Raw genomic sequence first — 23,769 nt, forward strand, 5'->3', positions numbered from 1 at the left:
TACATTTCTGGCACATCAGGCAGTTTACAATAAAATCTGCAGCATGTTCTGCCGAATTTAGAACAAACCAATACTTTGAGATCATTACTGCAAGACACTCTCTTGATGTATGTGCTGTGTGATGCAATTGGTTTAATGCTACAATAAGCAACCCTAGAGGCATGACTGGTTTACTTGTGCTGTCCTACCACCTCATTGTATCTGTGGGGGACAATAAGTACCCCCTTCGTTTCCATAACTCTTGCTCCTCTGGTGGTGCTCTTCCTGGTAATTCTGTAATTTGTGCTATGGGTAGTGTATTAAAACCCTATTAATACCCGATTGCAGTAAAAAATCAGATATTTCAGGAAAATATGCTGCTCTTTTTGCCTCAAGTTTGGCAGCCTTGTTGCCCAGAGAAATCAAATCCTCACCTCTAGTGTGTGCTGTGTACATCACCACAGCGATGGCCGATGGGTGTTGAAGTGCATATATGAGCCTGTCCATTAATGGTGCATGCTGCACTGGTGTGCAATCCGTGCATAAGAAGCCATGCCTCTTCCAACGTGAAATTCCTCCATGTACTGTTGACATCACGTAGGCGGAGTTGGAATACACTGTTACTGAATTGTCTTCATGCGCTTCGAGTGCCAACATCAGCACTACCTATTCTACTGCTTGTGTTGAGAAATGCGCCAACAATCTCACACATATCACTGTCTCAAACTTATCAGTTAGTTTTGCTTTTATTACTACTTTCCCCCTGTGCCATTTTGACTTGAGGACCTGTCAATGAAGAGGAGTGTCTCTCCTCCAATGTCATTTTATTTGACATGTGACATCTCATAATATTCAGTATACTTAGTGCAATCATGCACAATGCCTCCTTCCTTCACTGGTTCTGCAACAAATCTAGCTGGATTGACGACTCAGCACCTGACAATTTTGGTCGATGGGTTGGATATAATTACTCCATACCCTTAGGCTCTCTGTGTGGTAAGTGTGTTTTAGGTTTTTCAAGAATCACGAATAGGGCATGCTCAACATATAATGTGACTGCGCATCCCATGGTTATGCTAGAATATTTTTCAATCGCAAAGGCTGCTGCCGCCAATACTTGTTCATATGGCTAATGCCCGTACATTACGGGATCTAAAATCCCACTGTAGAACGCTGATGGTTTATGTCCCATGGTAGATTTCTGCATGAGGACAGCCGTCATCACTACCCCATTTTTAGGGGAAAATGTAAAGAATTCTGCATTGTAATCTACGATCCCTAAAACGGGTGCTGTGCTGATTACTAACTTCAGTTCATCAAAGGCATCCGTCATCTGACCTGTTCAGGCTACATCATTGTTTTCTTTTTGTGCCTCTTTGAGTCCTTTTAAAGGTGGTCTGAAATATGTGCTGTATTTTTATTTATTTATTTATTTATTTATTTATTCATTTGTAAAGCGCACAAAGCCCAGAGACAGCTAGGCGCGGTGAAGTACTTATGGATATGGTTACAGATTTACAAATCTTAGTTGATAGGCATTTCATTGCATATTACACATTAAACAATATATTTACATCAGTTTCAATACAAATACACACTTTTTTTTTTACAGATTTACATATTGTTGTGTTTACTCAATCTTTCTTTCACTAGCTTCGAGAGCTAGGTGTCTAGTGCAGGAGGTTAGATCTGAAGAGGAGAATTTTAAAGTTTTTTCTGAATGATCAAAAGGAGGTGCCATTTCTCAGTTGTTGAGGGAGGGCATTCCACAATTTAGGAGCTAGTGCTGGGAAGCTTGAGCCTCCTGCTTTTTGTCTTCTAAACCTCAGGGTGATGAGTTTAGTGTCGGCAGAACGGGTTGGTCTGTTGGAATTAGCTTTGCAGATGATGTAACTGAGGTATTTAGGTGCCTTGTTCGCTATGCATCTGTGCGTGATTGTCAGGATTTTGAATTTGATCCTGTCGTGGACAGGAAGCCAGTGATTGTTTCTTCTGGTAGTTGAGATATGGTTGTGTCTTGGGATGTTTAGCTCTTATGGCGTTATTTTGCACTGTTTGCAGTTTTGTGATGTTTCTGGAGCTGGTTCCGGCAAAGGGGGAATTACAGTAGTCAATCCTAGACAGTATCAAGGCCCTGGCCAAGGTGATAGTGTTTTCTGTGGAAAGAAAGGGGCGACTCGCTCTTATCAATTTGGCCGTGTAGGCTGCTGAGGAGACAACAACATTGACCTGTCTGTTTAATGTGAGGGAGGGGTCAATGTAGACCCAAAGGGTTTTTATTTCGTTGGCCACCGGTATGGTATTGCCATCGATGATGAAAGATTTATATAGCTGGGGTAGATTGCTGAGTTTCCTTTTGTTTCCACTGATGATAAGCTCAGTCTTATCGTCATTAAGGCACAATTCATTGAGGGCCATCCATGCTTGGATCGCAAGGTATATTTTGCTTAGATTATTGGAGTCTGTAACATAACATCCAGAGATTGGTATGAGTATTTGGGTATCATCCATATAATTTGTATACGTGATACCCATTTTATCAAGTTTGTCAAACAGGAGCTTGGTGAAAGCGTTGTTGAATGTGGGTGAAACACACGAGCTTTGCGGTACACCGCAGGCCACCGGGACAGGTTGGGGTGCTGCAGTGTCTGAAAAGACCCAAATGGTCCGGTTAGACAGAAATTATTTGATCCATTTGATAGACTCTGGGGAGAATTGGGCAGCAGTTCCCAAGTGTTGGCACAGGATGTCATGATTGACCAGATCAAATGCTGCTGAGAGATCAAGTAGCAGGAGGATACACAATTCTCCTTTGTCTTTATATTGGTCCATCTGCGTTTTCAATTGAGTAAGGACGTTTAAGTATCATGGCCTGGCCTAAAACCTGATTGTCTTAGACCTAGAAGATGATTGTCTTCCAGGTATTTTTGTATTTGCAGAGTACTATCATCAGTGTTACCCAGTCTTTCCTGCACTCTTCATCTGTGCTGCTGTACACTAAAATGTCATCTACATATTGTATTTTTTTTTTTACTTTATTTAATGGACATTTGTAAGACACCTATTGACAAGTGTTTGAAGACACCACAAGACAAAAAAGGGGTTTGGGAGACAGAGGAGGAACAACAACAATAAATGGTTCTACTAGGCATTGTGGCATTCGGACCATGCATGTGCAGTGACAATAAGTGCATGGGGAGGGGGAAGGACAGGGTGGAAGGGCTGGGTTAAGGGAAAAGGGGAGGGGAGAAGGGCAGGAAGGCTGGGGCGCCAGGGGCTGGGCAAGTACATAGGGGAGCCTTGGAGGGCAAGTGCTAGGGGAGGCAAGGGTAGGGGTAAGCGGTACGAGGACAGGGTGGACCAGATTCAGGCTGGCCAGGGAGGGGTGCCAGATGAAAAGTGCTGGGAGGGGTGCTGGGGAAGACTGGGGGAGGAGGGCCTGACACCTGAAAGGCACATAAGGGAGCAGGCCCCAGGCGCAGTGGCAGGAGGGCTTTAGCAGGGGAGGCAGAGAGAGAAGGAGGAGGAGAAAGTCTTGAGGAGTTTCTGGAACTTAAGAAGGTCCAGCTCACGTTTGAGAGGGGCAAGAAGACTATTCCAGAGGGAGGCTCCTGCCAAAGAGAGAGATCTATCTGCACTCTCTGCTTGGAGAAACATCTGATCTGCAGAGAGTTGGAGCAGAGAACCTAAGGACTCTGGCAGGGAGGTATTTAGAGAGAGAGCTGGATGTAGTGGCTCCAGAATGCCTTGTGGATGACGCAGAGGGTCTTGTATTTGATCCTTGCAGCCACCGGGAGCCAGTGGAGAGAATTTAGGGCAGGAGAGATGCGGTCCCTGGGCTTGAGGCCAAGGATAAGTCTTGCAGCCCATTCTGGATTAGTTGAAGAAGGTGAAGGGGGGAAAGAGGTAGATTGAGGAAGAGTCTGTTGCAGTAGTCCATCCTAGAGAGAACCAGGGCTCTGGAGACATTGAGCTTCTGGGGGAAGGCAAGAAAAGTGATAATGACTCTGATTAGGTGGAGCTGAAAGTTGGACGTCTTGGCAAAGTCTGTGATGTGAGCGGAGAAGGAGAGAGAGGAGTCGAAGATGACCCCAAGGAGGGAAACATGGAGCAGACATTAAGGCAGAGATCAGTAGCAGAGCACCATGCCTGGATAGCAGTTAGGCAATCTGGTATGAGAGAGGAACAAGAGGAGGGAAGCTTAAAGGAGAGCTGTGTGTCATCAGCATAACACTGGAAGTGAGGAGGGAAGGTGGAGATCAAGTGGGCCAGAGGGGCGAGGTAGATATTGAATAGCCACAGCGATAAAATATAGAGTGAGGTGGTGGAGAGAGGAAAGGGCCCAGTTGCACTTGGGAAGGTGGGTTGGAAAGGACGGAGGTCAACCAGGCCAGTGCCCAATCCATGATCCCTAGTGTATCACAGAAACAGTTTATGAGGATGGCATGATTGACTGTGTCAAAGGGAGAGGAAAGATTGAGAAGGATGAGAACAGAGGGGGAGTTGGAATCAAGATTTGAGAGCAGGTCTTCATGGGTGTTCAGGAGAGCAGTTTCTGTGCCTCTGGATGCTCTGAAGCCAGACTGGTGGTTGTAGAGAAAGCCTGCAGATTCAGTGTGGTGTGTCAGTTTGGGGATGACCAACTTCTCCAGGAGTTTGCACAGCAGTTTTCCCAGGAGAGGGCGATAGCCGGGCATGAAGGGTCTGCGGACAGCTTTTTTTAGAGATGGTGCACAAGGGAGTGTTTGAGGGGTTGTGGGAATGAGCCAGTGTCAAAGGAATGGTTACATAAGTTCGCAAAGGCAGAGAAGAGAGAGGAGATGCTGTCCTTTTTGCAGGAGACTTTCATAGAGCGGACTAATCTAGAGACCTCATCTGGTAAAAGGAGGAGAGTAAGGGGAAGGGTGGCAAGAGCCAAGAGGGGTTGGGGGATGTCCTGTGTTATGGTGGAGATGTGGGGGGCCATTTCAGTGCAGAGGGCCTAGAAGGGAAGAGGAGAAGAGGAGACTGCACTAGGATTGGAAAGTTCCTTGCAGATTTTGAAGAGTTCAGCCGTGTTATTGGTGGCCCCAGAATTGTAAGCTTGGACATGAGCCCTCTTCTTAGTGCGGATGGAAAGACGGTATTGCCTTTGGAGCAGGCGGCAGGCCAGTTTGTCAGAGGGATGTGCTTGAGGCCTGCCACCTCCGCTCAGCAGCTCTGCACTTGAGTTTCAGAGCGGCCAAATAGCATTCATACCAAGAGTTACACTTGGAGGCAGGCTTCATGCGGATCCTCATGACAGGGGCAAGGATGCTCAGAGTGTTGGAGATGGAGAGATGGAGGTTAGCAAGTGATGTGTCGGTATGAGAGTCAATAGCAGGTATGGGAGGGGGAATGAAGGTGTTGGCAAATGCAGCGACTCACACACGCTTCATCGGTCGAATGACAGAGAGGGAAAATGGCATTGGCAGGGGCCGGGAGATCCAGATGGGAGGAGAGGAGAGAGTGGTCAGTACAAGAGAGAGGGGTAATTAGAGGGTTGGAGAGAGTGATGTCTGATGAGATGATTGCATTCAAGGTGTGTCCAGCAGAGTGGGTCACACCAGAGGGAAGAACTGTGAGGGAGAGAGAGTCACAGAGAGTCACAGAGATCACCGAAAGGAGCAATGACCGCATCTGGAGAGTCTAGATGAGTATTAAAGTCACCAAGGAAGAGATGATTGGGGGAGGAGGTCAGAAGAGAGGAGGAGAGGTCTGCCCATTCAGCGAGGAAAAGGAGTGTAGGTCCAGGGGTTCTATAGATAGTGATGATAGTGAGGGAGTGGGTAGGTGTGACACCCAGCCTACAGATGAGGCATTCAAAGGAATAGGTAGATTGAGTGAGAATGATAGTAGCAGGGACCCCTTCAAGGAAGACAAGGGCCACTCCCCCTCCAGGCTGGTTGGTTCTAGGCTCAGAGAGGATTTTGCAGCCCTCAGGAAGGAGAGTGTCAAAAGCATTGACAAAGCGGGCAGAACCATGTCTCGGTAAGAGCGAGAACGTCGAGGTCAAAGTCTTCAAGGAGGTGAAAGATGTCAGAGGAGTGTTTAACAGAAGAGTGAGAATTGAGAGTAGCTAAGTGAAGCTGGTTGCCACCTTTAAAGGTCTTCTGAGGCGGGGTATAGGGATGTGGTACACCCATCGGAGGGGCAGAGAGGCCATATGGGTGGCAATCGAAGGAGTGGCACGAGGAGGGAGGAAGTTAATGAGAGATGAGAGACACATATTTAGAAGGAGGAGGTTGGGCTGAGAGCCCTGGGCCATGATAGTGCCATTTCTGTAGACATTAGATGATGAGAAGTATGATGAGAGGTATCAGCATTTGGGAGGTGTGGGTTGGAGGCCAGGAGCCCTTTCTTAAACTTTTTCCTTCCATACTTCGAGAGAGAGGTATGATAGGTGATAGAGTAACAGTTACAGTAGATAGGAGAGACAGAGAGCACCATCAGTACAGAGGTAGGGTGGATGGTTCAGGATGAGGGACTGCACTGTGCAGGCGGCGTAGCAGCCAATACAGTGGAGATGGAACAGATGTACAGTAAGTAGGGGGTCCATGGAAAACAGGCTTAAGTTACAGCACAGAAGTCACAACATGAGTGAGAATGGGGGAAATCAGGTAAAGGGCCATAAGTTTAAGATAGTCACAGGAGTTACAGAATGTCCCAAATTCGAGATTTAAAAATGCAGCTGAGGGGCTAGGTTTGTACAGTCACAGGTATAGAAACATTTTCAATAGATTTGCAAAATGCAGCAATGTAGGTAAGGCTAGCACAGGTCGGAGCAGCTAGGTTCGATTTTTTAGCAAATATGCAAACATGCAGCACTTTGGGTAAGCCTAGGACAGGGCTTGCACAGGTCAGACCAGCTAGATTCGAATTGCTCTGCAAATATGCAAAATACAGCAATTTAGGGAAGGCTAACACAGGGCTTGCACAGGCCATAACAGCTAGATTTGATTGTTCAGCAAATATGCAAAGATGCAGCAATTTAGGTAAGGCTAGCACAGGGCATGCACAGGTCAAAACAGCTAGATTTGAATTTTTCAGCAAATATGCAAAAGGCAGCAATTTACGTAAGGCCAGCACAGGTCAGAACAGCTAGATAGGATTTGTCAACAAATAAGAGAAATGCAGCAATTTAGGTAAGGCTAGCACAGATCAGAACAGCTAGATTCGAATTTTGAGCAAGCGGGCAAAACAGATTTTGTGAGGCATATCCAGAAATGGGGAAACAGGAATAATAAAGGGTCAGCAAGCAGCCTAAGTGAGGTCCACAGTTTCATTAATAAAGCATCCCCAATGATCAGAGACTGCAGGAACACCTTGAGGTGGCATTCAAGAAGGTGAGAGGGAAGGTGAGAGGCACAGGCCCCAGAGGAAAAGCTCTTTTAAGCAAAGGAGTCAGTGCTGCAGGTAGGATCCGCATACAATATTAGGAGAGTGTTTATTTTATGTAGAAATGCAATGTAGATGTAGGAATAAGAAAGACCTAGCCTTGGAGAATCAGGCGGGATCCGGGGGACAATGATATTCAGCGTGTGCCATCAGGGAGAAGAGGGATTGGGCACTGTGGGCCGGCGCTCGTGCAGAGAGGCACAGCGCCATGCACAGAGACCCTCAGAGGGGGTAGGCACTTACTGGGCTGTACAGCGGCAGGTAGCCGAAGGATGGTGCAGTGGCAATGGGAGGGGACTCCCTCCAGCTCTGGACAGGGCCTGACAGGGTAGGTCATTGCCCTTATATAGAGGCTGATTGGTGGGGGCTGGCATTTGCCTGCTGGCATGTTGGAAGGCCCAGGTTTTTCAGAACAAACTGCCTTCCCAAGAGGTCCTGTTGCGCAGACTATTATTGTGTTGCCAAGTTGCAAGTTTTCCACGTCATCTATAGCAGCCATTTGAAGACCAAAAGGGACTTACAGTACCCCTGAGGTAATCGAGTATGTTTAAGTTTGATTCCACGATATGTGAACAAGGTAAAGTACTGGGACTCTTCATGCAAGGGGATGGCAAAGAAAGCATTATTTAAATTAAATCAATTACTGTAAAATATTTAGCCTCGGATGGAATGTTACATAATATTGCGACTGGTTTTCGGGACCAATGGGAACTCTGCCTCAACAATATTGTTCAAGGGCCGTAAATCTGAATAAATCTCCATGACCCACTGTTTTAGCTGTGTTGCATGGGGATTATGACAGTAGTAATATCCCTTGACATACAAGGGCAGCAATGGTGTCATAAGTACCTTTATCAGTTTCTTTTGACATGGGGAATTGTCTCACTCATAGTAAAATAGATCCTTGCTTTAATTTAATTTTGACTTTAATTTTATAAAATGTAATAGGCTTTAATTTAATTTGAATTTAATAGACCAACATCGTATGGACCACAGGTCCACAATGTGCTTGCTACTTGTGCCAAATCTTCCTGAAAAAAGATGGTACCTTTTTCAGTAGTGGCATTCTCTGAGGTAGTGGCATTCTCTGATTCAATTTTCAACTGATCTGTGAGACTTATGTTAAACATCACTGCGTCATCTGAATAGTCATCTGTAAACACGTCTTCATCTGTTAAATCAGTCAATCTGTGTCCTTCATCAAGAGCTATCACTGTTCTCCAATGTGTCCCTTCCTCATCAACTCAGTGTAAAATTACTCTGTCTTCCCTTACTATTGCTGCTACCAATTCATTTGCAGTGGTCTACCCGCCCTCCACATCTGTGGGTAATTCTGGTTGAAACATAAATTCGGTGGGTAACCACAATAGCCTTCCTTGTATGCTTGGAAGCCCTGCTAACAATATTTGTACTCCATAAAGGAATACCTCTGGGTATAATGGTACACCCATTGTGCTTTCTGGCCATAAAATGCTGTTATGAATTCTTGCGCATTTACATAATGAATCCCTGGCATATAACATATTATCTCCTGGTTGGTAAATGATATTGTCATGTTTAATTTCTCACCAAGTCTTTCCCAAATATGCTAACTGGTGTCTTGCAAGAATATAATAATGGCAAGTCATGTTCTCCAGTAGTGATAGGCAAAGAGTCTGTAAAAGGAACCATAGTTGTCACCCCAGAAAATCCTTGATGCCTGACATTGGGACCTTCCCCTCTTTAGCACAGGATCCAGTCGCCCCGTATCTACTAAGGATGAAAATGTGCTGTCACAAATGGTCACCCCGACTCTGGGTTCTTCTTGTGTTGTGGGTCTGGTGTGATTGATAGGATGGATCCCATCAAGTCTTCCTGTGGCCTGTCCTATTGTGGGTACATGTCCAGTCCCATGCTAGTGAAATGATTCCCTCCCACTACTATCACACCCCCTATCCTAAGTGTAGGTGCCTGTGGCAATGTATTCACGGTCCATGCTGTCTCTGCATTCTGTTGTGCTAATGCCTTTGTCTGTGCAGGTGTTTGCTGTATCTGCATCCGGGCTTGCTGTGTCTGCATTGGTGCTTGTTGTGTTTGGAGTGGAATCCCATGCTATGTCTGCTGTATTGCTGGCACTTGTGTCTGATACTGAGTGTGATCTTGAACATAATATTCAGGTGACTCGGCACGATACGGTGGGGGTACTCTGTTTCCCCTCTTGGATCAGCTGCTTGCCAGTTCTGTTGTTGCATCCCCTGATTCTGCATTAACGTGAAATGTGCCCCATCTTCCCACATGTCCAACATTGCTGTGTCTGTCCCCAAAATCTGGTTTGAAATTCAAACCCTATGCCCCTGGGTGTGAACCCTCGCGTGAAATAATTGTTCTATACTCTCCATGCAAAATTCCAGTAATCTGCTAGCTGTGTCTGCTGTGCCCCTTGTGTGTTGAACATTTCCCCTCTGCTTGTCGATACTGCCCCTTCCACTGAGAATTTCAACTGTTTCAACTGTACAAGCCTTGCTTCCTCAATCTTCCTGGCCTCAATGTTCTTTCTGTCTTTCTCTTGGCTTAACCGACAAGGGTGTCTTTGTCACTGTGTCTGTCATACTAATTCTCTTCCATCCCGGTAAACTTCTCAACCTATTTACATATGGTGTTTTATCCTCTAAACTGATTGATCGCTTTTTAGGGTGTTTAAAATATTGACTGGGCTCTGGCCTCCACATTGGTTCTTCCAAGTCTAGCCACTCTATCTCTTTCCCTAGTCTCATGTTTGTGGAAGGGGCTTGTGAGGTCTCCTCTCCATTTCCTCTCTTTCTTTATTTTCAAAAATAGTGTTGTCACTTTCATCCCCTTCATCATCTTCTCCATATTCAAAGTCTAGTTTCCCAAGGGGACAAGACCTATATGTTCCACTCATCACTTCCTCCAATACATTCCTCCATCCATCTTGCAGAGACCCTTTTCTACTCCTCATCATGCTGCTTGTACCATCACTTCTGCTCCTGAACAGGTTATCAACCCTCCTTCATATAGCCCCTTCCTCTCCTTCATCTGGAAGGCTCTGCTTTTTATGAATTTCATCTACTGCCTTGCAGCGTCTTTCTAAACTCTGCTCTTTTTCTCTCCGCTCTTGTCGCTGGTTCCTCTCTTTGTCTGGGAGTGCACGTCCCCTGATAACATCATCAACTTCTTTTCTCTGTCTTTCTCTGCTTCTTTCTACTTCTCATTGGGCCTCACTACAGGTCCGACAGTATCCCTGCCGGTGCGACTTGCCGCCAGACCCATAATATTGCACCGCGCCTGACTTCCCAGTGCCACCGGCTGATTACGAGTCCGGCGGCCCGGGAAGTCATGCACTGGTAAATTGTAAGTCCTCATTCCCATAGAGTCCCATAGGACTCTATAGGAGTGGGTACACGGAAGCACCGGCACTGTTGCTAATGGTGCCGTTGCTTCCGTGACAGGTCTTCCTACTGTGGCCGCTGCCCCCGGCAGGGTCCTACCTGTCTGGCACAGTGGCCACGGCAAGCAGACTTAGAGTTTGCTGATCCTGAAACAAGGGTGCCGGTGAACTTACTGGCACCCTTGTTTCCGGACTGGCAAACTCCTAATATGGCCCATTGTCTTTCTCTGTCCCTCTCGTACTCCTTTTGTCTTTGTTCTTCCCTTTCTGCATCGCTTTATCTTTCCCTTTCTCTTTCTTGTTCTCGTCTCTTCTCCCTTTCTCTGTCTACCTCGTTTCCTTTCTCTTTCTCTTTCTTCTTCATGCCTTCTTTCTTTCATTCACTCCTCTCCTTTCTGTTCCCTTTCTCTTTCCTCATGTTCCTTTTTCTCTTCTACTTCCTCTTGCCTTTCACTCACTTCCCTTTCCCTTTCTTTGAAATCGTCCATGCTTTTTCCATCTAATTTGAGCATTTACCTGTTTTCCTTCCTACCCCTCATTTGGAACGATCGCAATCTCATCATCATTGACCTGCCTTCCCCTTTCTCTCTGGAGCTTCTCCTCAGCTTCTGTTCATTTTGCCTGTAAATCGTAATGCTCGTCACATTCCAGATATGTGGGCACTGGTCTGTGCTTACTTATTTTATCTCCACTTATAATGTCTTCACTACTATATGCAAGTGGCGCATATATAGGATTACTGTACCCAGCCGCTGCATTAAATGCTCGTAATGGATATAATCCCTGATCTTTTAGGGCGCATCGCTGCTCTGGGAAGAAGGAGGCAGAGCCGTGGGTGCTGCAACTTTTTCGTCATGCTGGTTAAGCATCCATTCTTTCACGGGTGGCTCATCTATCTCTTCCCATACATTTTACACAAATCCAGAATGGCTAGCCTATTCTTTAACTGTACTGACTTGGAATGAGTGTCTACTTGCGGCCAGGGCATGCACATTTTGCCCACAGTGTCCCACACCCATTGGGAGTGGTACTTAACTATTCTGTCCGCGCAACGAGGTAATGCTTTACACAAATGAATAATGGGAGTGCCCCCATGATAATATGTCACAGTTTTACTTAACAATACTTACAAAATTGCATCTCACTTCTTGCTCACCCTTTTTTACCTCTCTTTTTACACCCTTCCCCAACAATACATCTATTGTGCATCTCTGTGAGACCATGCCGCCCATTTCACCCAATACTCTAATACTCCATAAAATACTACAAACGCCACTCGCTCCAAGCAGCTCCACCTTGTTGTTCCCTTGAAATCTTCAGAGTCACACCACACCTGCCACAGCCCAACTTTGCTGCTCCTACACCAGACCGCACTCCTCGGTCCACACCCCAACTTCACGACCTCCACAATATACACCAATATGCATAAAAAGTTTACATTTCACAAAGTCTGAACTGCCTTGCAACATAAGGCTGGTGTCAGCAGCTACTACACAAATAAATACACTACAGCCATCTTCCCAACTCCTGGTGAGGCTATCCTTCTATTATTATTAATTACCCCGTAATTAGATGTACCACGTGATCTTTCCTGGGCCTTCCCAGAAGCTATCTTTTCATCTTCAATATCTTTTCACTTCATCACAATTCCTCAATATACAAAAACAATCCCCTCCTCTTGTTTTGCAGGTCTATTTCAATACTTAGATCTGTGGATCTGTTGAGTGTCTTCGGTATCTAGTCTCCCCTAACAGCCAGCTGCCATCAGCCCTACGGGGAATCCTGCAGGGACCAGACAGGAATTTTCCCCAAGGGGGCTCCTGACGACTTCTCCCTGCTATGCGTGATACTCTGCTCTCCACAGGTCACTTCTGTAGTCTTCGGCCCACGCACGGCAAGGAGCCCTCGACAACCCGAGGGCTCTAATGAACCATCCTCTGCATCCATCTGTAATGATGGTCTGGGAAAACCCCAAAATTACACAGAGGATCAAGAGTCATAAAGTCCAGACTCAATAATGGAAGTAGATAAAGTGAAAGGCACAACCCAGCTTTATTAACATTCAAATAAAGCAGGGACAGCATACAAGTAAAAATGTTGTCGCTCTCAGAGCTCCCACACAAAACAACAGTTTATACGGTGAACAATCACCATAACTGACGACACACTACGATCTTAGTTACCAAAACCCAAAGGGTGAGGGGATTGGTTAAATAATAACAATAATAATAATAATAATTTTGCATTTATATAGCGCTATGAACCCTCAGGTATCTGACCGCTGCTTATTATTACCCACGGTGTGTGGTGCTCAGTAAGGATAACTATATATGCATTCTATAGGGGTTAAACTTCTGATTGGGTAACAACAATCTTATAACTCCTCTTGAGACCACCTCTAAATTGATAATAGTAAGTACACATCAACTTTAAAATGCCTTATTGGTTGGCACAACATGTACTGGGCAGCCTAGCATGGGGCGGGGGGATTTAATTGATTGGCTTTCTACTGACCAACCTTGCACAACTGACAGGTCCTCAAGACATGATCCCGACGGGAGTATGGGGAGAGATGTCCACAGAATGTTTTCCTTTTAATTAAAGAAGATACCATCCCTTTTTCTTAGGCCATGAGCCTGGTTGACTCCTATGTATTTGGCCTTGTACGGTGCCTCGTGCCTGGAAATGTGCATGAGGAGCGTGGACGGTGTCCTAGCTGAGTCCGTTGCTAATGAATAGACAGTGCTCCTCAATTATGAGTCATGTGCGATGAGACAGCATTTAGAATGATTTCACTTCTGCATTTGTTGGGATTTTAGCTAATATGAGTACAAGTGTTATGGTTTTCTCGACCACTGGGGGCTTTCTTGATCCATTCCCCAAGGAGTCTTTGGGCTTATAATTATCCTGCATCTGGTTTACAAAGTCTGGTTGTTCTTTTGGTTAATCTAAGAATATATGGCTTGTGCTTTGGGAATTGTTATCTCGTGTTCTATCTGAGACAACCGGGCCCTCCTTAATTTCTCAGTAACCTTGGCTTAGTTTGCATAGCTTCTGTCTGAGCTCTGCACGGATCTGTATTTCTGTAAATTCATCGTTTTGAGTTCTTGTGAAGCCTTGAGGCCTTTCATTTACTTAAAAGTGTACTGCGGCTTCCAATTTGGAAAAGATGGCTGGCGAGTACTGTCATGTTTCTATGTTAATGAGCTATATACACGTGTCAATCATGCTGCATTCAGTTTATATATTAATTGTGTTAGTAATCTTCATGTCTTATGGCTGCAGTTAAAATTCCTTGTGTTTTAATGCTTATTTGACTCAGCGTTCGTGTTCTTCATGTTGAGTGACCATTTACTTCATGTCTAATGCATGTACATGTTTTGTTTCATTGTAAGTTTGTTTGTTATTGCCATCTTTAGCTTACTGTTCATCTCTTGCTGTACCTGCCTTAGTGAGTAACTTTTCTCAGCTGAGTGGTATTGGGCCCGGAGAGGCACAGTAGCTCTGGATGACATATTCATCTGCCTCTCAACACTAATAACAAAAACTCAGAAGGACATGTGTTGACTCACGGAAAGCAATTTTAGAAATTACACCAGAAACTGGTTGCGATGAATTGACATCTGGCAAGGGTGTGAAAGATAATTAAATGATGCAGGTCATTCCATCTCTGCTAATCAGATTCCCCTTTCATAAGCTTCATGACATAAGCATAGTGTGCACTTGTACCTTTCTGCATCAGTATTCTGATTCGCAGCCCCTGCTTTACCAGTGGCACAGAGCAGGTTCAGAGGCCGCAGGTGCCACTTTGACAGCTGCAGTTGCACCCAAGTCTCTGCCAAACAGGGGCTGTATTTAAAATATGCACCCCTGTTACAGAAATGACATAACCCAGAAACATTGTGTCCTGGCGGCACGTAACACAGTAAACATAAGCCATACCTAGGTTAGGATATGGTGGCCAGTATTTTTCAGAGTTATCTCAGCCACATTAATTTGATTTTGCACATGTGTGAGTCCTGTGGGCCCTGTTCAGCTGTAGAAGGAGTATGTATATTCCTCCATGACACGCCCCTCACTCTGTCCACTGACATGACCAGCTTTGGGGGATTGCTTCTCTTTGTTCCTTTCTAACAGTAGGTAACATCCTTTCACCCAGGACAGTCCTTCCACAGGCCTTGGAGCCGAAACCAAGACGGACACACATTCACAGAGAGCCAAGCCTCACACTAAGGTGCTGCATTTCTAAAGGCCCTTTGATCCTATTGAGAATGGGAGGGGCAGAGCTAGGATAGCTAGGGAGGGGCCTGTACAGTTTTTGGAATGTTCTGCCATATGGATTCTCTCTACCTATCTTTCTATTTCCTGTCCGCACCACTTCCTCTTTATCAAAGCACTTTGGGTGTGACATCATAAGGACAAAGTCCACTCATTTCAAGAGCAGGGATTGGACCCCTAACTCAGGCTAGCTTTAGTCCAATCACAAGGTGACATTTGACTATAAAAGAAGGGATCTCCCACCACTTTCTGAACCCCTCTTGAACCACCCTACAATTTCATTGGGACCTGCTGATTGAGCAGTACTTTTGAAAGTCCTCCAGTTGTGGGGTGAATGCAGGAGTTCCAAAGGCAGAAGCAAGATCTGCTCCCTAACCATCCATAGGGACCATTAGGAGTTAACACTGCTGATGGAGCATAAAATCTGCCTCTCTGTTGGCCATACTGGGCCTAGGTCCTCAGCATGCTGCTGGTCCCCTGAATGCGTGTGTCAGCCTCTCCCATGTTTAGGAGCCCAAGAACAGACTGAAATTGGAACTTGAGACCCTGGAGTGAGACTCACAGCACCTGGAAAACAGAACAGCCAAGATTCCTGTTGTCGATGACAACCTGCTCCAAACTGTGAATGGAGCACACCTTGCCCCCGAGTGATTCAGCAGGACCCGGTGACACTGCCCTTTGGCGTCCATTGTTCTCCAAACTGCTGCCCGCGGTTCGACCTCATTCATGGCTGCACTGCACCAGCAAAAGCACATTGCTGCCTCGGCTCAAACTATGAAGTACTGCTGCCTTGACTGAGTTGACATTCGAAATGCCAGCTTCTTCATCACCGTTCCTGTGAGGCGACCAACCCGTTGCTGGTGTACCCTGAACTGCAACCACCAAGCCTTCACATGAACTGAGTCTTCTGTGCATCTTGGCACTAGCCAGTCCATGTCGATCTTTGACCGCTGAATCAGACATAGAGCCCATCCATTCAGCATAGCTCGAGTCAACGCTTTGAGACTGCAGCTCTCCTTCCATTTTACCCCGCCTCGACGGCGCTTGCTGCTGGATCACTGCGACTGCCGCATCTACGACCTGAGCCGACACTGTGCCAACGCCTATAAACCTGGTTTGACATCGTCAAATTCCCGAACATTTTCAGAAGGTATTTGACTGATATCTGCCCCCTGGTCCATCATTGGGACCTAGGGACTTGCTAGGTAATTTTGATCCCTTCTTGCATCTTTAAAAAATATCCTTTTTCACATTGTGGTCTTTTGAATGCCTTTTCTCCCCTTGTCTCATCATCCAGAGTGCTGCATCTATTCTATCTGTGCATATACTCTGTTTCTTCTACAGGGGTAGGTTTTTACAGTGTTTTCTAGTTAGTTAGTATTGTACATAGTACGTCTAAATAAAGCATATATTTGTATAGAACCTTCCTTGGACATTCCTTTTTGTGGAATGTTATACTTCACTGTTTGGGTTGCTACTGAACCACATTCACATCCATCTTGAGAGTATAGCCTTCCCTCTGCCCACGTGACCACAAAAGGCAAAAGAGGTATATCTCCTGCTGCGCTTGTTTTACCCTAATAATTGTGTTGGTCTTGGTTGGTAAAAGTGTGAGGTCTGAGTGGACGTTTTAGCCTCTACTCACCCTTGTACTCCTGCAGGTCAGAAATAAATTCATCACACTGGTTTTGCATTTTGGTTCAAATTGTATTACTGAAATTGAACCACGTTAAGGTTTATTTTTTTGTATTGATTTCCTTGCATAGGAACTTTGTGGACTTTTCCCCATTTTTCAGCATACTTAAATGTTGACTAAATGAAAATGTACTAAGGGAAACGTATCTATGAAACATGTCCTCTATAAGTTCGCAAAACGTGAACTGAAAAACAAAGCTCATTCAGCAGTTTATCTAGTCATTTTCCACCAAGAAATTTGATCTTGCAAACAGTATATGTCCTAAATATCGAGTCCCTTTTTGCAATACATACATCTTAATATACATTGAGAAGAACAGAAGTTCTGGCCTTTTGCCTCCACCCATACCCCACCTGGCTCAGATGGTTGGTCAGCCAAAGGATCACACCCTTATGGCCCTTTTAATTAATGTAACACATCGTACGATGGATGGGATGGAGAATAACTCTCACACCAATTAAGAAGAACGACTCAGGAAGTTGGCAAAATCTTCTGTTTTAATATCAATTATCTAAAACAGGAAATACAATAGACATCAACGGACTTCGCACAGCATGATCTCAATACATTTCATAAAAACATTACTTTTAGAGCAACAACTCGTCATGCATGATGTCATACTACGTAGCAAACTACAAAAACCTACATGAGATTGTGATAGGACTAAGATAAGCATCTAAGTATACTTTCTATATGGGTTAAGATTGTGGTTGGGTCTCTACAGTCAGGTGGGCAGCTCATGCCCTCCCTTAGTGCAAGTCATCTTCAACAGATATTAGCTACACGGCACACCATTGGCTATCAAACTATAAGCCCCTACGTTATATGCCCTCCTACAATTGGTTGGCACACTTGTACCCTACTGGAACATTAGATTATCTAGCAGCACGTAAACTGGTACCCAGGTGCTGTTGGGTTGACTTGACCGTACCTCCCCACCCAATTAGCCCATCATCTCTCATCATTCATGCCATCTGCCGTTCAGATTTTCTTTGAACTTGGCCTTGTAGTTGCTTCTCGTCTCTGGGAATATAAGGGAGTGTGAGCACATTCTTATCAAGGTTCAGGCTTGCATGCCCACATCTATTTCCATCTTGGGCTCATGTGATCAGAGACCGTGAAGCTACCCATTTTATAGTATTTAATTGGCTTAAATGAAGATACTTGGCTCTAATGGTGTTCTTTCTTTGCAATTTAACAAGGAACAATTTTGCTTTTCATGTTTTACTGTCTTTGAGAATAGATAACCAGTTCTTGGCTGCCCGAGCCCTTTACACCAAGCTAAGCATTCTTCCTTTGGTCCATCTTCGAGCCTCAGCTTATGTCTTTGCTTATTTCTTTGCTTCGACACAAACACAGCTATCAATCCTCCTTTCTCCATGGGTTGAGCTTACTAAAATTATAGTATCCAATGTCCAGATTCTACATATATATGTATCTTGGTGGCACCACCTGAAGTCTATTCACTACATATCGCTACATATCGCTAGCCTTATGATTACTTAGTCTACTTGTGTTACGGCATCTGTACAGTTATAAAACAATGCGCATTTTCTTCAGTGCTTCTTTACACATGCAGTCTTCATTTCACACATGAACGTCTTCTTAATTCTTCACTTTTGCCATCAGATTCTATATTGTCTATGCCTTCTCTTCTTCGGTCATCCTTCTCAGTGCATCACTCTCATCTCTTGTGACATCACCAGCCTCCTCACACTTCTTTGGAGATCTCTCTCAGGAGACCATCATCTCTTCGGGGTTACATCATGTAGGGTTTTCTCAATGTATACCTTATCTCAAAGGCTGTCCGTGTCATAGCTACCATTACTGGCGTTTCGCATGTCGCAATTTCCGGTTTCCAACATTAGGCAGAACAGGGGTGGGACTCCCTGCAGAGGCATTCGGCTGTTCCTCTACATTAATAACAGTGGGGAATACTGTGGGCTACATTGACTCACTGAACCGAATTCCTCCCATCCATAACAAAGCTTCATTTCAGCAGAAACAGCAAAATGGCTGCGCTGGCTCCTGCGAGCACCATGGCCGCAAAACTGCATTTTGCAGCGACAAAAAAATGGGTGCACCATCTTGCCAAGCACACATTGGGCAGGGTGGAACAAGGGGGCACATTGAGGGAGCATGCCAGTGAGTTCTTACATATGCAAAGGAAATAGAGTGAAAAAGCAGCGCTGTTTTGATGCCAGCCCAAAGTTCCATGGAAAAAGGGAATTATTCACATTTAAAAATGATGCCACTCTGATGCTCTTTTCCTCTGATTCCTTATCACAACATGTTATTAATAAGACACTGCTATGCTTATCCATATTCACATTGCGCTCCAACAGACAGTCATGACTTCTGAATGACAGACCAAATCTGAGAAAATCCACAAAAGCTTTATTTCAGCAGCACGGAAAAACGCTTAACTTTTGCTACCAAGTGTCAATATCACTGTTTGAAAAGAAATCATAGCTTTCTGTGTACATGTCAATTTCATGGAGACCTTTGCCTTGTACAGGCTGTTGTGTAAAACAAGCTGGCTACAGCTATAGAACCATATAGAAAGGCAGATGCAAAAACCGAAATGAAAAACAAATGCCAGCTTTCACCCCGTGTGTCAAAATGGGCTTGTGTAAACTAAAGAAAATCCCTGTTTTAAAAAGTAAAATGTTGAAAGAAAGCTTGTCTGTGCCTAGCAATGTGAAGGGCTTGGCTGATGGGAAAAAACATATGGGCTGTTTATTCAACAGGTTTGTTTTTTTGATTCAGGACCAAGTAAAAGAAAATAAAGGTTTTAAACTGCCTGGCTGGATTTTGCAAGTTTCCAAAAACAGGTTATTCCAGTTGGCAGAGCTAAGGCCTCCCCCAAAGAAAGGTAACCACCATAAACTTTCAGGTTTCTGCTGAGAGGATGACTGAAACAAAAGGGTCTCTCAGTAGATACTAACACCACAGTGATAATTATTATGTTGGACAGAATCTGGTCTAGGCTCAACCCTCTGACAATGGAACTTCCAGGACAAGGACATGTGAAAAAAGTCAAACTTCCTCATGATTTCTACAGGAAGCTTCAAGGGAATCTCCATGAGGACCCTGCCCCTGAAGGGGGGTAGCCTTGGAAGGCAGGCCAACACATGGTGACCAGATTGAACATTTGCCTCCAAAAACTATTTATAAATAACAATGTAAAGACTTTCATCTCTGCAGCAGGACTTTATAAAAATGTGAAAGTCTCACAGTTTAAAAGTGAGTTTGTGGTTTATAATTTGAGACATTGTAGAATTCACTGATACTTTGCGGACAGAAATGGCAAAGAATTGGGGAAGGTATCCATGATGCCATTGCAAATTTTAATACTTACATCCCTTATGATAATCTACACACGTGTATAAAGTTACAGGCCGAATCTTTCATACTCAAAATTGCCAAAAAGTATAAGAAGGGCGAAACAATGTCTCACAGAGTTCAGAGTTGGAGTGGAATGGTGTGCATAAAATATGTAACCTGTTTATGTAAAGTGCTAAGAGACTTCAACTGTATAAACGTACCATTTGTGGAAAAATCGGATTTTAGCTAAAGTAACTGTGGGAGGTTTTTGAACATTGTAAAACTCACATCATAAATCTGACATTTTGTCTTGAAATCCAACCAGTTAGAGCAAGGTGGGGCTAGCACCCCTGACCAATCCAGTCAGTTAGAGGTGGGCTTAGATAAGCCTGCCCAGCCATATACTTTGATGATGTCACTATGCATTATAAATAAGAGTCCTGTAAGAGGATTCAATTCAACACTACAGCTAAGTCAATGCCTAGTCTGGGTTACTGAATGGAAACCCTTATTGATATATCTTTATGTCCAGTTCATGCATTCTGGATGACTACCCCTATATAACACCCCTCTCTTGGAATCCTCCTGACCCCACTGAGCCAAGAAGTAGTTCTGTTTTGCACGTTTAAAGGTTTATTTGATAATTTAAACAATAGATATATATATCACACTTTATAATAATTTAATAATTGAATATCACACTGAATCTGAGCAGTAATCAATAATGGATAGTCTGGCACTAGCACACTTCTTTATAATCAATGATGAGTGGTTATAGGATGGATAAGATAGCAACAATACTTTATGGTTTCAAATGGATGCAAGGTGGAATGAAAATGCAGTACAGAAAATACTCAATACGCGTTCAACAAAACAATGTAATCACTTTTCTCTGGCAATCCCCTCCCCCCTTTATGCAATGCAAGGAAATGGAAGGGAAGCACACAGTTCTCAGAAATGCAATCAAATGTAATTCAGTTCACCCCAGCAAGCTTACACTACAGAAGTTGGAAACACAGGCCCAAAATGTTTTTATATGTGCTGGCAATGAAGTGAGGAATATGCTGAAATGCTTTTAATTCCCTCTAGGAGGTTCAGGGTGAGTGGTATCAAGTGAATATTAGTCCAGGCTCACTTTAGCAAGGATCTAGGAGTAACTAGCAGGTTAAACAAATTTTTGGCAACTGAAAGCAAGAAAACTTCTGTTTTCACACGTGGAGAAATTTGCAAATCGCGGTAAAATTCGCGAGTGCGTTTTTCGCGATTACAGAGGAACTACAAGGACTAGCACTATCATTTTGGGGTCCTAGGACAGCCTAGGATCTCAGCTTCCAGATGAAAGTTACTGCAAGTCTCTAGGACAAATGGTCACGGAGATATGAGCGATTAAATAAAGGTCGTTTTTCAGATTTGAAATTTTAAAGTTCAAAAAGACAAGTGACAGCTAGCAACTAGAAAATGACAGGTGACAGCTTTACAAATGACAGGTGACAGTTAGGAGGCAGTTCTACTTAGATTAAAATAGATTGAATTATATTATTTTAACTAAGAGATTGGTTCTGCACAGACTGCTATGTACTCACAATATATTTAGAAATAGAATGGACCTCGCCATGGATCTGGTCAGGTTTTAGACTGGACTCTGGTCTGGTCTCTGCACTTCACAGCGATCTGGGTCAGCTCTGCTCTCTCTCTGGATTCTGGAGATTGATGGATTTGAAGTCTGGATCTTTCTGCACAGCTTTCTCTAGAGATTGATGGAGGTAAAGTATGGATTTTCCCGGCAGAGCGTCCCGCAGCAAATGGATTTGAATGTCCCTATCTGTCCTGACTGTCTGCTTTTATGTGTTTTGAAAATGGGTGTGTGTGCAGCATCACTAGCCAGCCCCTCTCTCAACTGCCCATTGGCCACTTCATCCCCTTCCCCTTGATTGGGGGAATGAAATGAAGTGTCATCATGATGAGGTCTGTTTACACACAATCTATATTTTGACCCAAAAGACATATTTGCACAGGTACACATTTGTTTTAAATTACATGCACCCATCATGCATTACAGGAGGTATACCCTGTCCAAATCTGCTCTTCCTGGGAGCTTGCATTCAGAAATGGCGACATTTACACTTTTTAACTGTTTTCGCAATATCGGACATTACCCCAAATTTATACACATGTGCGCAAGGAGTATGGAAATTAATTGATGAAGTGTCAGATTTCTAACATGCATACATTTTAAGTAATACCCTCTTAACTGCTAAAACCCCCCTGAACATACCACCGGGTCCTAACACGTCTTCAAATGTGCACCGAAAAATCACAAGAATTATGGCATCATTTAAATAATTATGACAAGTCCGTACTATGAGTTATTCATCTTTTTCTAAAACCATATTCTGGCTACAGGGGTGTGTCTTTTCAGGTCACATGGTACAGAAACTAGTCTTTCCAGTTTCTGCCAAGCTCAGAGACCCTGCCCCTCCCAGCTTCTGCCAAGAGGAAGCTGTTTTACGACACCTGCAATAAACCATCTGCCTGGGCCCTGGAAGGCCCATTGTTCAAGAGGAAGCCATTTATGGCCCCCATAATAAAACATTTGCCTGAGTCAGGACAGGGCTTTGTTCAATTTCCTGCAGAGGCCAGGTAATTCAATCAGAGAAATGTCATATCCCTTTTGGTGGGAGCAGCAAAATGCAGGTCGGCCTGGGAACACAGCTGTTGTGCAAGTCTCAACTCCTGTCGGGGGTAGCTGGTGGGCAGAATTCAGTTCCTTAAGCCAGGTTTCAGATAACATGTCACTTTTTCTTCCCCAGTTTAAGTCAAGACAATTTTTACATATGCAGCTAGAATGCTGATTCTAAGTTCAAAACTATGACATTTAAACAATTGCAACCTATGTGACACTCAAAAGTAGGTCACTCATTTAATTTAAACATTTCGATTTTGGTGGTTTTAATCCAGTTTCAGTTAGGCTGCTGACATGCATAGCCCAGCCAGTTTTGTGATGAACATTGTTTTAGGCTCATCCTCTTTCCAGATTTTGTATGCCCACAAGACTTTATTCTGCCAGATGTCCGCTGGTGTTCAGTGAGATTTTTGGATGTGTTGCAAATAGGCATTTTGAGCTGTCATTCAGAGAAACAAAAGGTGATTTTAAAGTGCGGGTTTTCCTTTGGCACACATTTCACTCATGGCACCCCGGCCCATCCTGCTTGCATTGGTGGGTGGCAAGTTAGGCAACCATTTTAGTGTGCACAACTGCGCGGTTTTCATAGATTCTGGCGCACATGGGGGCTTTTTCGGCCATCTTGGATTTCCTAAGCCCACAGCACCAAATGTTGTAGCATAATAGTCCAAACGTGGGTCAGAACACCCAACAAACCCCCCCGCCCGACGGCACTTGGATTGAGTCGAGGGGATGTCGGTTGCACAAGGGTTTTGACCCACGCACTGGTATGTCCGCATAATCTTCTTCCAATTCTGCAAATGGCACAGTTCAGCATCTTTTCCTCCATCCGGTACTGATCGATCGGTTCTCCTCGCCGGTCCTGATGGGAATATTGGGCGGTACACTGGGCCCCTTTTGCGTCTCTGGTCCCAGTCTCCGGATCGTCCTCCTTGGCCCGTCTCCAGGTTTTCTTTCTCGTAGGACGACAAAGGAAGAGCGGCAATACCTATTCATGGACAT

Source organism: Ambystoma mexicanum, chromosome 3q (genome assembly GCF_040938575.1).
Source record: "Ambystoma mexicanum isolate Mex_15411 chromosome 3q, UKY_AmexF1_1, whole genome shotgun sequence".
NCBI classification, from domain to species: domain Eukaryota; kingdom Metazoa; phylum Chordata; class Amphibia; order Caudata; family Ambystomatidae; genus Ambystoma; species Ambystoma mexicanum.